At 50.1% G+C, this 13,919-nt stretch overlaps 2 long non-coding RNA genes and 1 pseudogene across 4 annotated transcripts in view; 1 reads left to right on the top strand and 2 right to left on the bottom strand.

The window, feature by feature from the left end:
- LOC147826055 (uncharacterized) overlaps nt 1-13,336 on the top strand; it is a 17,892-nt gene extending 4,556 nt beyond the window's left edge. Inside the window, exons 2-5 of one of the 2 annotated variants that reach the window (XR_015439734.1) lie at nt 1,445-1,587; nt 2,143-2,244; nt 5,225-5,306; nt 13,183-13,336. This is a non-coding gene — a long non-coding RNA (uncharacterized LOC147826055). Of the gene's footprint in view, nt 1-1,444; nt 1,588-2,142; nt 2,245-5,224; nt 6,970-13,182 lie in introns of those variants that run through there. The other variant, XR_015439733.1, reaches the window with a different exon arrangement.
- LOC101699702 (kynurenine--oxoglutarate transaminase 1-like) lies at nt 3,201-4,830 on the bottom strand (annotated as a pseudogene). Its single transcript, XR_015439732.1, has 5 exons — nt 4,533-4,830; nt 4,148-4,224; nt 3,923-4,012; nt 3,631-3,817; nt 3,201-3,543 (listed from the first exon to the last, which is right to left on the bottom strand). The product of XR_015439732.1 is annotated as a kynurenine--oxoglutarate transaminase 1-like (transcript).
- LOC106009772 (uncharacterized) overlaps nt 8,508-13,919 on the bottom strand; it is an 8,280-nt gene continuing 2,868 nt past the window's right edge. Inside the window, exons 3-4 of the long non-coding RNA XR_015439735.1 lie at nt 11,251-11,373; nt 8,508-8,683 (exon numbers count right to left, since the gene is read on the bottom strand). This is a non-coding gene — a long non-coding RNA (uncharacterized LOC106009772). The remainder of the gene's footprint in view (nt 8,684-11,250; nt 11,374-13,919) is intronic.

The following is a 13,919-nucleotide window of genomic DNA, read 5'->3' as shown; positions in this document are numbered from 1 at the left end:
AGCGGGCCCAGCCTCTAGGTTGGACCTACAGGCTTTGGCTTCTGCTGTCTGCCTGAGGCATGGCCACCTGGGGTGTGGATCCCACACCCATTGAATGGATTCTGTGGTTGCATAAACCTGGGTCTTCTTGCATCTTCAGGAACAGGGTGGCCCTGATCCATTTCCCTCTTGCAGTACCTGGAAGAAGCTTTGCCCTGGCTCCTTTTGGAATGTTCTTTACATGTCAGCTAAAAGGGAGGTGAGGAGAAAGGAGAAGACCGTCCCTGTGGCTTGAGTCTAAACGTGCTCCTTTCCAGTATTGACTTCCGAAGGGTTTTTGAAAGTGACATTTCAGACCTGGTGGCCTCAGCCTGTGGAGTCTGAGAGTGTTGTTTGGTGGAATCCAGCTCATGTCTTCACTTCTGTCCAGGGCTTTCACTCCACCTGCTGTAGGTCCCACACAGGCAGTTGGTGAGACCCTGTATCTATGATCTTCATGAGAGTCTCTGGCTCAGCAAGGCATCTGTCACCTTCCCCATGTTAACTGGGGAAACCAGGGGGCCAGGGAAAGGTGTCATGGCTGCTGGATGGTTTCTGTCCTCTCTGCTGACTGCAGGCAGAAATGGTGGGGAGTGTGTGTGTGTGTGTGTGTTTGTGTATAATAGCAGCAGAGGCTCTGGGCCCAAGCCCTGCTATATAACCTCGGGCTGGAAGAGATGATAGGAGGAAGAGACCAAGTTGGGGAGGAGCCTCAGGCACTCATCCTTCTATTTTTGTTCACTTTTTATATCATGTGGGCACAGGGATGACAGATTCTCAGCTTCCTCCCAGAAAATGAAAATGAGGCCCTGGGAGAGAAGCTGCTGCACATCTCCGCTAGGAGGCTGCGCCAATTAGACAGGGCTGAGCCCAGGGAGGGCACCAAGACACTGCCTAGGGATACCTCCTGAGAAAGGCTTCTTCTGTAGGGACAGGCCACTGCCCTGAGTGTGGCTCACCCTTCTGCTGCTTTCCACCACACCCAAGGGTGCCAAGGAGAGCTGGCAGGTGTGGGTTGCACTCTGAGAGTTGTTTTACTTGGGTTCTGGGATGCCCTCCATTTGCTCAGGGCTTAGTTTAGCTGATGGGCTTTTCCCAGGTGAATGGATCCAGAGCTGTCTAACTTCATCCATGGATAATCCATGATAGGTTCCTCAGCTACTAGCTAATAGTAATGAGAGCTATGAGACATTTAGGACACAGGACCTAGTAAGAGGTGGCGGTTGTCAGGGATGTGCTTGGGGAGGACATCCTGACCCTGGTCCCATCCTGTCTGTCTCTTTCCCACTCTCTGTGCCCATTGCTGCCATGCTGTAAGCGGCTTTCCTCTGTTCCATTGTAGCAGACATCCCTGCCCAGTACTAGCAGGCTATGAGCGGCACCTGCTTCTTGCTTTCCATAATTCGGCTATGTTGTTTTATATCAGGAGTCAGACTGAAGCTCTGTGTGACTCAAATGGCCATGAAAGATGGTGGACTGGGCAAGTATAGCCTCTTCTGGATGGCTGCCATGGACACCTAGAACCCTGGCTGTGAAGTGCAGGGCTCTGCTGAGTTACGTGCAGCTGAGGTCAGTGTGATCCCAATTAAAAGCCTTTCCCCTGAATTATGGCTTCTAAATGACCTGATGGGTTGCTTGCTAATTGCACCCAGGCCCAGTAACTGTTTGTTCTATCCAATCAAGACAAGCAGTGCTTCCTCCCTGACAGCCCTGCATGGCGCCATCATGCCAGGTGTTCACAGTATTTCACTGGATTCCTTCAAAGCATAGCCAGCTCCCTATCCCTTCCCACAATTATATTCAATAAATACTGGATGTGCTTGGGGCCCTTTGTCTTTGATGCCATCAGCAGCACTGACCATGCCCAAGACAACTTCTCCACTCTAAGTCTTGTTTCCTGTCTGTTGTTTAATTTGCCTTGTGCTGTAGTGGCTCACAGGAGGCCAGGACCCATGGCAGAGGTTCTGGCAACGTCCCCTTCCCTGTTCCCTATATCCCGTCCTTCCCCCATCATGCTCTGCCTCAGTGCAGGCCCAGAAGTTTCCATGATTGAAACCTCTGAACCTGTGAGCTCAAAGACACCTTTCCTCCTCTAACTTGACTTTCTCTGGTATTTTATCACAGGGATGGCAAGGTGACTAGCAGAGGAATGGCCTACCCCACAGGGGCTGCTTGTCTGGGCTGCACTCCAAATCCACATTCAGAGGCTGCCTCTGACACTGCCAGGTGAGGAAGTTGATAAATGACTTCTCCCTCTGCCACTCAGTGTCCCAGAGTATAAAATAGACTCAGGAAGCATTGTTCAACCTTTGGTACAGAAGGAAATTCTGAAATAATGCTAAAACGTGGATCAACCTTGAAGACTTCGTGTTCAGTAAAATACTCCAGGCACAATAGGACAAAATGTGATTCCACACATACAAAATGCTTACAATAGCAAGCTCCTAGCTATAGAAAATAAGGGTGGATGCTGGGGCTGGGAGGGGCTTGGGCTGCTAGCACCTGAAGGAACAGGTTTGTTGCAGGAGATGAGGAGGCCCTGCAGATGCTGTGGAGATGGTTGCACCACACTGGGAATGGGCTAAATGCCACCGACCTGGACACTAAACATGGTTAAGATGGCAACACTATTGGTACATGTATTCCACAACAGGGAAAAACCAATTGAGATAAACAGTGGGGACCAGAATGGCTGGAAACTAGTCAAAGAAGTGTATGGCACCGTGTATCTCAGGAGCAACCTCAGACTTCCAGCTCAGCCTTCCACTTCTGAGCCTTCTCATCCATGGCCAGGAATGTGGCTTCCTCCTGCAGTGTTGGGCCTTCCTTCCACCCTACACCCCGCGGCCACCCGAAGCACAGGGAGGGGCCCCAGCCCCACCCTTAGCTGCACAAAACAGAGTCGGATGTAGTGCTCAAAGTCCTACTGATGTAGCCCGCTATGGAAGATGGAGACCAGAATGGCCACCAGACCCTGGAGGGGAGGAATCACAGGTCTCACATGGCCTTGTGGTCTAGCAGCCACAGCTCAGGGGACACAGAGCTTCCCATGAGGGACAGCAAGGAAAGCTAGGGCCCATGCATCCCCTCAAAGTGCTTTGTCAGGGCAGAAGAAACACTGGGCATCAGGCTAGGTCCCTCGTGTGTGCAGAGGCAGAAGCTGCCAGGAGGGGGCAGACCATGCCACAGGCCAGGGCAGAGCCAGAGAGGAAATGAGTCTGAGAATCACAGGGGTGACCTAGACAGACTTCAGAGTAATGGCCCAGCTCCTCACTATGCAGATGGGAAGACTGAAGCCCAGCACTGCATCATCACGCAAATTAGAGCCAGGGACCCTGCTTATTGGAGTGGGTGGAACCTGTACCAGGGCTCACAGTTGAGGCCAGGTGGTGCCTCTGGGCTGGGCACCCTTGGCCACCAGGCTGCATGGGCAGAGGCCCTGTCTACCTTGTTCCTGATCATCCACTTGACGAAGCATCTCATAGGGCTCATGAGCAGCACCAGGCAAGTCAGGCATCTTGCTCTCTGGGGACAGAGGCCATGCTGAGTCCTAGGCATGACCAAGTCTCCAGCCCCTACACCCTGCCACTGGGTACAGTCAGTGTCACTCACTGAAGTTGGAGATGTCCACAGTGAGGAAGTAGCCACCCTGTGAGGCCACAGGCTTGAAGCCCACAGACTGCAGGCTGTGAATCATGTGGTTCCTGCAGCGCTGCATGGCCTGAGGGAGCTGCACAAAGTAGCTGCTGGGTTGGCCAAAGAGGAGCTGCTCCCGCTCAAAGCACTGAGCTACTGCGACCTGCATAGGGAGGATGGACAAACAGGTCAGGGATGCGCTGCCACTGTGCCAAACGGGGTCTCTCATTGCTTGTTCCTGCCCCCGCCCAGTCCTGGCCCTTCTCACCTGGGCCTGAGTAGGACAGTGGTAGACAGAGTTCCGGTGCACAGTCCGCAGGTGCTTCATGATGTTATCGGGACCCAGGACCCAGCCCACCTGGACCAGGGACACAGGCAGCGAGCGGGTGAGGCCCTCGAGACCTGGTCAATCCTTTCTCCACTCCCATGGCTGGCATCGCTGCCAAGGACCACAAGGGAGGGTTCTCCCACACCCCACACTGCATGGACTCACCTTCCAGCCGGTGACGCTGAAGGTCTTGCCAGCACTGCCGATGGTCAGGGTCCGTTCCCACATGCCAGGGAGGCTGGCTGCCCAGGGCCAAAGAGAACCACCGCTGAGCAAGGGCGATGAGCAGGGAGGGGTGGCCTGGGCCCAGGTGCAGACATGGACTCTCCACACTGGGGACATGGCCACCCACTAAGCTACAGACAGGACTTATTGATCTCATCCTCAGGACAGCCTGGGGAGGGACGTGCTGCTGTGGCCCCGTCCTCAGAGAGGTGAAGTTGCTGCCCACGGTCACACAAGTATAGATTCCCAGCCCGGGTCTAGGTCTCCAGCTGGGGCTCAGTGCCTGGTCACAGTGTCCAGGGAGATGCAGGCCAGCTCGGCTCACCTATGCTGACGTGCTGGTGTGTGTCATAGACGAGCCACTGGTAGACCTCGTCACTGATGCATAGCACGTCATGCTGCTGGCACAGGCTGGCCACCAGCTCCAGTTCTGCCTTGCAGAACACCTGTGGGACCAGGGAGGCGCAGGCCATCAGCTGGGACTGGGCCTGCTCAGTGTTAGCAGTGGCACTGGCGGGCACTAGGGCCTTCCCTGTACCTTCCCACAGACCTCAGCGCCATGACCTGGTGACACGGCCCACTCATGTCTCATTTCACACACGAGGAACCACTAGGAGAGGCCACTCTCCCAAGGTGACTGAAAATGATGCTGTCCCAACCCATGCCCCCATCCCAGTCCTGGAGCCCTGCGGGGTTCCTGCGCTTGTCATTGGGACCTCATGTTGGCTCAGTCCCCAGGTACCTTCCCTAGTGAGTTGTTGAGTGTATTGAGGACCAGGGCTTTGTTTCAAGGTGTGAACTTGCCAGCCAGTTCTGTGGCATCCAGGTGCCACTTGCTGTAAGAATCCAGGTCCTGATGATCTTGGCTGGGGCTCTGTAGGAGGTGGTGGGAGGGGCTGGCTGAATGTCCCTGCCTGTCACTGGGCACCTTGCCCCAGTGTCTGAATCTGCATTACACCTGGACCCTGACCCTGTGTGACTTTGTTGTCCATTTGGGCCTGCCCCTTCTTCCCCCAGGAATTCCCGGGACTCAACAAACGCCAAGGTGTACTGGTTGAGCATGTGGTCCCCGCTCACACCCTGCTGAAAGGAATCCATGGTAAAGTCTGGGTTGGGACGTTCGGGAAGCTCTGGCCCAAGTTGATGGTGTCTTTTTACCCATTGAGCAGCTTGACATACTGCACCCTGGGGAGAGATAGGGAGTCAGGAGCAGCCCACCCTTCCACCTGACCTGGACTTCTGCCTGGTTCTCGCCAGGCCAGTGAGCAAGCAAGAGGCCCTATCTAGAGAGCTGAACAACAGCATCTGCCCCCAGCTTGCTGATGCTAACTGGTTCCCCTGCTTTGAGACAAAGTGGGCGAGGGCTGTTGCCCTCTGAAGGATCTCAAATTTCATTAGCTGAGACCCATCCTAAGAAATAATATTTACATCCAAACTCTTGCAGGTGATATCTACTGCAGTGTTTTCTATCTACCCTCTCCTATCCCCTACCCCCCACCCCAGTACTGAGGATTGAATCCAGGCCCTTTGTACTAAGCTACATCTCTGTTTTATGTTTTACTTTGAGACACTTTCTCACTAAGTTGCCCAGGTTGGGTATGAACTTGGAATCCTCTTGCCTCAGCCTTCCAGAGTGTTGAGGATGACAGGCATTCAGCCACCACATCTGCCTCTGTTCTATTAAAATACCTGCTAAAGGCCTGGGGATTTAGCTCAGTGACACTGTGCCTGCCTCAAAAGCACAAGGCCCTGATTTGATCCCCAGTACCACAAAAAACCTGCTAAATCCAAAAAAATGAAACCTAGGAAGCAATCTAATGAAGGAAGTAAAAGACCTCTACATTGAAACCTGCAGTACTCTGAAAAAGGAAATTGAAGAGAATATCAGAAAATGAAAAGACAGCCCTTATTCTTAGATAAGAAGAACCAATATAGTGAAAATGGCCATACTTCCAAAATTGTTATACAGATTTAATGCAATCCTAATCAAAATTCCAACAGCATATCTCACAGAATAAGAAAAAATCCTAAAATTCATTTGGAACCAGAAGAGACCTAGAATAGAAAAGGCAATTCTGGACAACAAAGGCAAGGGAGGGGCATAACAATCCACTTACCTGAAATTATAGTACAAAGCTACTGTGATAAAAACAGCATAGTACTGGGCTGGGGATTTAGCTCAATGGCACCATGATTGCCCCAAAAGGGCAAGGTCCTGAGTTAGATCCTTGGTACCAAAAAAACAACCAGACAAACAACTGACTTTCCATATGTAAGGTCAGACTAAGGCACGATTGAGACCACTGAAGCAGGCAAAATCTAAGCCACATGCAAAGAGTTTATTGCTATCTGGGTGCAGATGAGGCAAGGGCAAGAAGGCCATTGGCACTGAGAGGAGGGGAGGGTGTTTGTGGTTGATATGGGACATTTTTGGTAGGGAGGGGGCACTGGTGGAGAGGGTGAAAAATTTTAGAGTCCCATGGGTAATGGGCCTGGGGCTGGCTGATAAACAGGGCAGTGGTGAGAGCAGCAGGGCAGCTGCTGGCTTCTTGTTATCTCTGTGCTCCTGTGGTCAGGGGTAGCGGGTCTGTTTGGGCAGGGTCTGACTTGGGGGGCCCTGTCACCATATGCCAAAGAAACCAGACCCATATCTTTCACCATGCGCTAACCTAAAATCAACGTGGATCAGGGCCAGGGATTTAGCTCAGTGGTTCTGCCTCCTGCCTCGCAAGCGGAAGGACCAGAGTTCAATCCCCAGTACCAAAAAAAAAAGGAAAAAAAAGGATAAGCTTGAGACATTTATAGCTAAATGGATGAAACTTGAGACCATACTCTTAGGTGAAATAAATTGGACAAATGTGTTTAAATACTGCATTGTTTCTCTGAGAAACTGAAAGTGGAAATAAGGACTAACATGTATAATAGAAATTGGGAAATGGGAAGAAAATGTTCAAATGGGAATGGGAACAAGGGAGGAGGAAGGGAGAACGGAAGGAAGGGACAAGAAAGAAAAGTGAAACTAGAAGGAAAAAATGGAAACAAAGCTTTTGTACATGGGGAGTGGGGGGGGATTAAGGGAAGGGGGAATGGGAAAAAGGGGGCAGATGTACCATGTACAGGTGCAAATTCCCTGTTGAGTTATCATTATGCCTAAAATGTGCCAATGTTTTGCTATTAAAAATATAAAAAATAAAAATATCTGCTAAGTAGACAAATGGCTAGGCAGTAGAATGCTTGTCTAGTGTGCATGAGGCCCCGGGTATGATTTCCAGTACTGTAAAGATAATAAAGTCATCTGTGCAAACCCTCTAATCGGGTTTTTAACCCTTCAGAACATTTGTCTGCAGCACAGTGAGAAATGCTCTGCTCACATCCCATTCAGCTCCTTTTCTGAACCACTCTGCGGAGAGAGTGCCGAGTGCACTGCCCATGCCGTCCTGGTAGTGCCAGGCACAGGGAGACTGGTTCTGCGACTGCCTGAAGCAAGGTGTATGCTCTCCCTGCCACTCTGGGTAGACCAGAGCCCCCAGTCCCAGCACCCGTGCTCTCTGGCCCCAACAATCTTCCTTCTGACCCTGCCTGATGTCACCTCTACATGGGAGAGAGGCTGGACAGTATGTGACTCCAGGCTTTTGGGAACAAGGCGATCAGACTTGCTGAATTGCATTTGCGTAACAGTAATATAATTTATTAGTAAAATCTGTCATCTTTCCCTAGAGCCCCACAGTGCTTCAGAAGACAGAGCTGCTGGGGCTCAGAGTGGGCAGTGCCCTCCCCAGGGTCACAGCAGCAAGTTGGCACTTAGCATGTAGAGAGAAGTCCCTGGTGGCTCAGCCCAGAAAGCCAGCCTGAAAGGCCCCATGGAAATGGCCCGCCTTCTAGGCTGGGCCTCAGTCTTAGTCATCACCAGCTTGGGCTCAGCAGGAGCCTGGGGCCTTCCTCCCTCTCGGCCATTTCCACCCCAGCTCTTCATTCCAGGCAGTTCTGCTCAGCTCCACTTTGACGGGAGACCGGCACAGTCTCACCAGTCTGATCCTCTGCATGACGCGTGATGGGCCGCTGGGCTGGAGAGTCGGGCAGGGCCCCGACTCTGTCGGTCTGAGTCAGGAGAAGCCTTGTGGCCTTGCTCACCCTGTCAGCTTCTTCCCTCTGAGCCTATGAAACACTATGAAACACATATTTGGACTTCTAGCCCATTTCCTGGCATACAGGTCTGCAAATCCTTGGATCACAGGGGGAAAAGAGTGCCTTGTGTGTGGTTGGGGACCCCTAGGTCAGGGTGGGGGGTGCTGGTTGCCAGGGAAATCAACCATGTGATTTAGGTTTGCAACTTTCCTTCCTAGCCAGGGTGGGGCGAGATAATGAAGGTTGAGTTGAAGCCAGGCATGGAGGGCACACCTGTAATACCAGCACTCTGGAGGCTGAGGCAGGAGATCACCACGAGTTCAAGGCCAGACTAGACTACGTAGCAGGACCCTGTCTCAAAAAACAAAAAGGTTGTCATGAACCCTGTCAAAGTACTCCCCCTCACTCCAAACTCACTTATCCCATAGTACTTGCCATTTCCTGAAGCAGTTCTGAAAGTCATCTTTCATGAATGTCTTTAGCTGTTTGGTAGCTGCCTTGGTGTCCTGAATTGATTATAAACATTTACCTTTCATGGTCACTTTGACTTTGGGGAAGAGCCAGAAGTCACATTTTGCCAGATCTGGTGAGTAAGGTGGATGAAGATGCAGTGTCATGTCTTTACAAGCTGCCTTTCTGTTGGATGGCACTCGGCAGCAGCATTCACTGTTTCTTATCACAACACAAAAGACTCCCATGAAAGAGGACTCCAGAACGGCTTCAGAAAGTGGCAAGAATGATGGGATAAATGTGTTTCAAGTGAGGAGGAGTATTTTAAGGGAGATAAATGGCAATGTGTCTTTTATTGTAATGCATTTAAAAATTTTAAACACTGTATATTTTGATCACACCTCATACATACACAATATAATTTCCTAAAACCCCAAAAGCCAGGCATGGTGGTGAATGCCTGTAATCCCAGTACTTAGGAGGCTGAGGCAGGAAGATTACCATGAGTTTGAGGCCAGCCTGGGCTACAGAGAGACCCTGTCTCAAAAAAACAAACCAATCCAAACCAATCCACAGGACTATGTTCTAAGGGCTTCTAGACTGCTGAACACAGAGGCTCTGCCACTGAGTGCTCATTCCTTTCTCTGTAAGGTCCTTTATTGTCGGTAGGAATGCTTCCTTGAGTTCTGTCAGCTGCTGTAGCAAATTAATCGAACCCAAGCAAGACACCCACTGGTGTGCTGCGGTCATGTGCAGCAGTGCCGGGTGTGGGGTCCCTTGTGTCTGGTCGCAGACATGTTCTGCACTGGGAGTGCATGGGCGGAGATGCTGAGCTTGTCTCTCCTGAACCTGCACAGCGTGGCTTCACCTTCTCTGCAGACGGGCACTCACAAGAGGACACGGTCAGGGGCCCCGGGGCCCAACCTAGAGGGCAGTAGACACTTCGGGGCCTCTGGGCTCCCTCTTCCCAGCACCATGGGGCATCCAAGGAGATGGCAGTGGAGACAAAAGATCTTTGTGAAACACAAAATCTAGTGCATGGGGGGAATCTTTGAAAGGAAAGATGGTCTCATTTTTGTAAAACTACAAACAATTTGGGTGTAAAGTCCACCTGGCCACAGCTGTGGGGAGAAGGAGGAGGAAGTGTAAATCTTACTTACACATCTCTCCACTGGTATCACTGGGCACAGACTCTTTGTATTCACAAGTGTAAAAAAGAAATGTTAAGCTCAGGCAAAGTGCTGCCTGTGTCTTACTATCTTACCTTATTTTCCCAGCCTCTAGAGTGAAATAAAGTACCCCAGTATCTATGAGAGATGTGTCCTAGAGCCCCAAGGATACAAAAATGTATGGATGCTCAAGTCCCTTATATAAAAAGCGTGTAGCATTTGCACAGGTACCCACATCTTCCTGTTCACTTGAATTGGTATCTTGCTTACTGACAATACCTAATGCTATGTGTTATACACATAGTTGTTACACTACTGTTAAAGGGTTAATGACAAGAAAAAGCTGCACATGTTCAGGATAGAGGAATGTTTTTTTAAAACATGGTTTGGTTTTTGTTTTTTTGGTACTGGGGACCAAACTTGGGACCTTGCACTTGTGAGGCAGGCACTGGAACCACTGAACTAAATCCCCAGCCCTTAAAAAACTTGTTTTTGATCTGCAGTTGGTTGAATCAATGGGCACGTGCCACACAGAGATGGACAGCGTCCGTGTGACTCCCGGGAAGCCCTTAGTCAGGGGCCTGGGCAATGGCTACTCTGTCCCACAGCATCTCCCTCCTCTTCCCCAGCCCTCCAGGGAGCTCTATCTCCATTCTGAGCTGGAGCTCAGGCTCAGAGGAGGTGTGTCTCCTGTCCCCGTGTCACAGCCAAGCAGGGTGAAGCCAAGCCTCCTACCTTGTTTCTTCCCTTGCCTGGGCTGTGGCTGTCACAACCTCTCCTGGGCACCACTGAGTCACTGCCAACCAGGGATGGGCAACCCAGGCTGGAAGGGACACCATGATCCCCCAGCCCACCACCCACTGTCCCCTCCAGTCTGTGGGCCTGCAGCCATTTGGCCATGGTGAGCTGGGGACAGAGCAAATGAAAGTCAGAGAGTCTTCCAGGTGGGGAGGACAGCAGCCCCGGGGACAGTAGCAGTGTTGACTTACAGAGGTCTTCCTATGGCCTCCCATTTAATTCTCAGAATTACCTGCTTGCGCCTTAGAGATGACGAAAAAAAAGAGCACATGGGGAGAGTTAGGTATCCAAGTTCACGTTCCAGGTGAGGGGACACTCAGGCCTAGGAGGGCCTCGGGGGTCCTCATCCCCAGCCCACTGCACTCCTCCCCTGAACCCCTTCCAGCCCACTTCCCATGCTCCCTCAGGTGCACAGGAACTATCTTGGCATGCAGCCACCAAACTGTCAGCCTGCCTGGGCCGGGTGACCTTGGGCACCCAGGGCTGAGGTAGGGCACTTACCGTGTGGTGCCAGCATGAAGTGAGTGAGGCTCCAGCCTTCCTTCCCAGGAGGAGTCCTAGGTGCACCGTGATGGGTGCTGCATTCTGCACAGGGCTCCCAGGTCCACAGCATGGCTGACTCCTCTTCCAGGGGCAGAGGAGATGAGATGAGAACCCAGGCCAGAGAATGGCTCTGCAATCAGGATTTGGGTCCCTCACACAAAGTTCTAACAATGACAGCAACTTGGCCACCGTGTACGAGGCATGTTGAATGATCATCCCACTCAGTTTTCACATGTGCATATGTGTGTTGCACGGATAAAGTGATGCAAATCACCGCTTAGGAAATAAGGACACAGTGAGGATGGATCCCTGACAGCTGCTAACATCACAGAAGCACTGACCCAACATCATATTCCCACTCTGTAAACACACACACCACCCGCCCTTTTTCTGCTGTAAAAGTGAACCCAAAGCAGATCCTGCCATTGCAGTACTAAAATACCAGGGACAGAAAAACAGGTGAAATGATACCATGGAGATGCAGTCAACAAATTCAAGCTGATGGAAATGCTGCAGAACAAGTGACTCATTCTCCAACAACTTAAATGTATGGAAATAAATGCCGGGGTGAAATCATTTAAAGGGAATTAACAGACAGGGCTGGGGATTTAGCTCAGTGGTTCTGCCACCTGCCTTGCAGGTGCAAGGTCCTGAGTTCGATCCCCGTACCAAAAAAAAAAAGAACAGACAATAGGTGGTGACACACACCTGTAACTCCAGGTACCCAGGAAGCTAAGCTGAAGGATCACAAATTCAAGGCCAGTCCAGGTAACTTAATGAGACTCTGTCTCAAAAACTAAAAAAGCAGGACCGGGGATTTAGCTCAGTGGTTCTGTTGCCTGTCTTGCAAGCACAAGGTCCTGAGTTCGATCCCCGGTACCAAAAAAAAAAAACCCCAAAAAACCTCTAAAAAAGCAGGGCTGGGGATTCAGCTCAGTGGTTTTGCTGCCTGCTACACAAGCGCAAGGGCCTGGGTTCGATCCCCAGTACCAAAACAATAAATAAATAAATAATAAAAAAGCGTTGGTGGTGCTGCTCAGTGAAGGACTGCTTGCCTGGTATGATCCAAGCTCTGGCTTCAATTGCAAGGACACACACACACACACACATACACACACACACACAGAAATTCCTGAAAAAGAAGAAAAATTAGGGGAATCATACTGCACAATGTCAAATTTTAATATAAGCTATTGAAACCTGGAAAGGATAGGACTGGCTTCAGGACAGATATATAAATCAATGGAATAGAGTTGACAGTCCAGAAAGAAACTCACATTCATGGTCAAATGCTATCTGAGAAGGGGGCCAAGACATTTTGGTGGGAAAAGAATCATTTTTAAAATATATGACCTAGCGGTTTCATATCTAGGTATATGCCCAACAGTCCTGGCATTGTTTTTATCCTCGAAGGCTAGCTCTCTGATAGGCATTATGTTACTGGCACAGACTAGCTGTTCCATAAAAACTTTAAAAGTTGCTCAATAAGCCATTTTTGTTGGTTTTCTTTCTTTTTTTTTTTTTAGGAGGGTGGTTTGAGACAGGGTCTTGCTATATAGTTCAAGCTGGCCTTGAACTCACTATGTGGTCCAGGCTGGCCTCCAACTCACAATGATCCTGGCTGAGGATTTAGCTCAATGGTACCATACCTGCCTCAAAAGTGCAAAGTCCTGAGTTCGATCCCCAATACCAAAAAAAAAATTCTCAATATTCACAGTGATCCTCCTGCCTCAGCCATCTGAATGTTAGAATTACAGGCATATACGTGAGTTTGATCCCCAGTACCAAAAAAAAAAAAAATTTACACGCATATGCCACTATGCCCAGCTTTTGTTTGGTTTTCAATAAACATTTTTCAATGACAGTATGCATGTTCATCTCTCCCCCCAGATGGAATCTGTTAGAGACTCAATCATGTTCATCTTTTTATTTGCAATACCTGGTGAAAGCCTGCCGCTGGGCGTGGTGACACAGGCCTGTAATCCTAGCACTTGGGAAGCTGAGCAGAAGGATCACCCTCAGTTCGAGGGCAGCCTGGACTATATGGTGAATTCAAGGTCAGCCTGAACTACATAGCAAGACCTCATCTCAAAACAAAAACAAAAACAACCCCCAAAACAAACCTGCTACCTGCCACACAGTAGGTACACACCTTTTTATTTCTTCAGCAAATATTTTACTGGACTCCAATTGTGTGTCACTCTCTCTGCTAGCTACCAAGTATATAAGGGTAAATAGGACCTTTTCTCTAAAGCAGTGCTTGACCTAATGAAAGGGACAGTTGACTGGCCCATTTTAATACAGTGTGAGCCATAAAACACAAAGAAATCTTATAAATCTATAATAAAAGACCAACATCTCAATAAGGAAAAACAAAGTGAGCAAAAAATAATGAATGGGAAACTCATAAAAACAGGAGCAAAGTTGGGATGGGGCTGTCCCTAAGTGGTAGAGTGCATGCTTAGTTCATCCTGTGAGCCTCTGTCGCCCCACCTGGATGGTAAAATCCAGAGCCAGGCCTTTGGAGGTTAGCGAAGGGGCGGCCATGGTGGCGGCTCCTGGAGAAAACACTGCAGGTCTCTAGCTGCAGTCTCTAATTATGTCAGTTTCCCAGGCTCCTTAGCAAC

This window comes from Heterocephalus glaber, unplaced genomic scaffold, assembly GCF_053883595.1.
Source record: "Heterocephalus glaber isolate CG9 unplaced genomic scaffold, H.glaber_assembly_v1.0 deba00001479, whole genome shotgun sequence".
Classification (NCBI taxonomy): domain Eukaryota; kingdom Metazoa; phylum Chordata; class Mammalia; order Rodentia; family Bathyergidae; genus Heterocephalus; species Heterocephalus glaber.
This window is presented reverse-complemented; position numbering and strand designations above follow the sequence as displayed.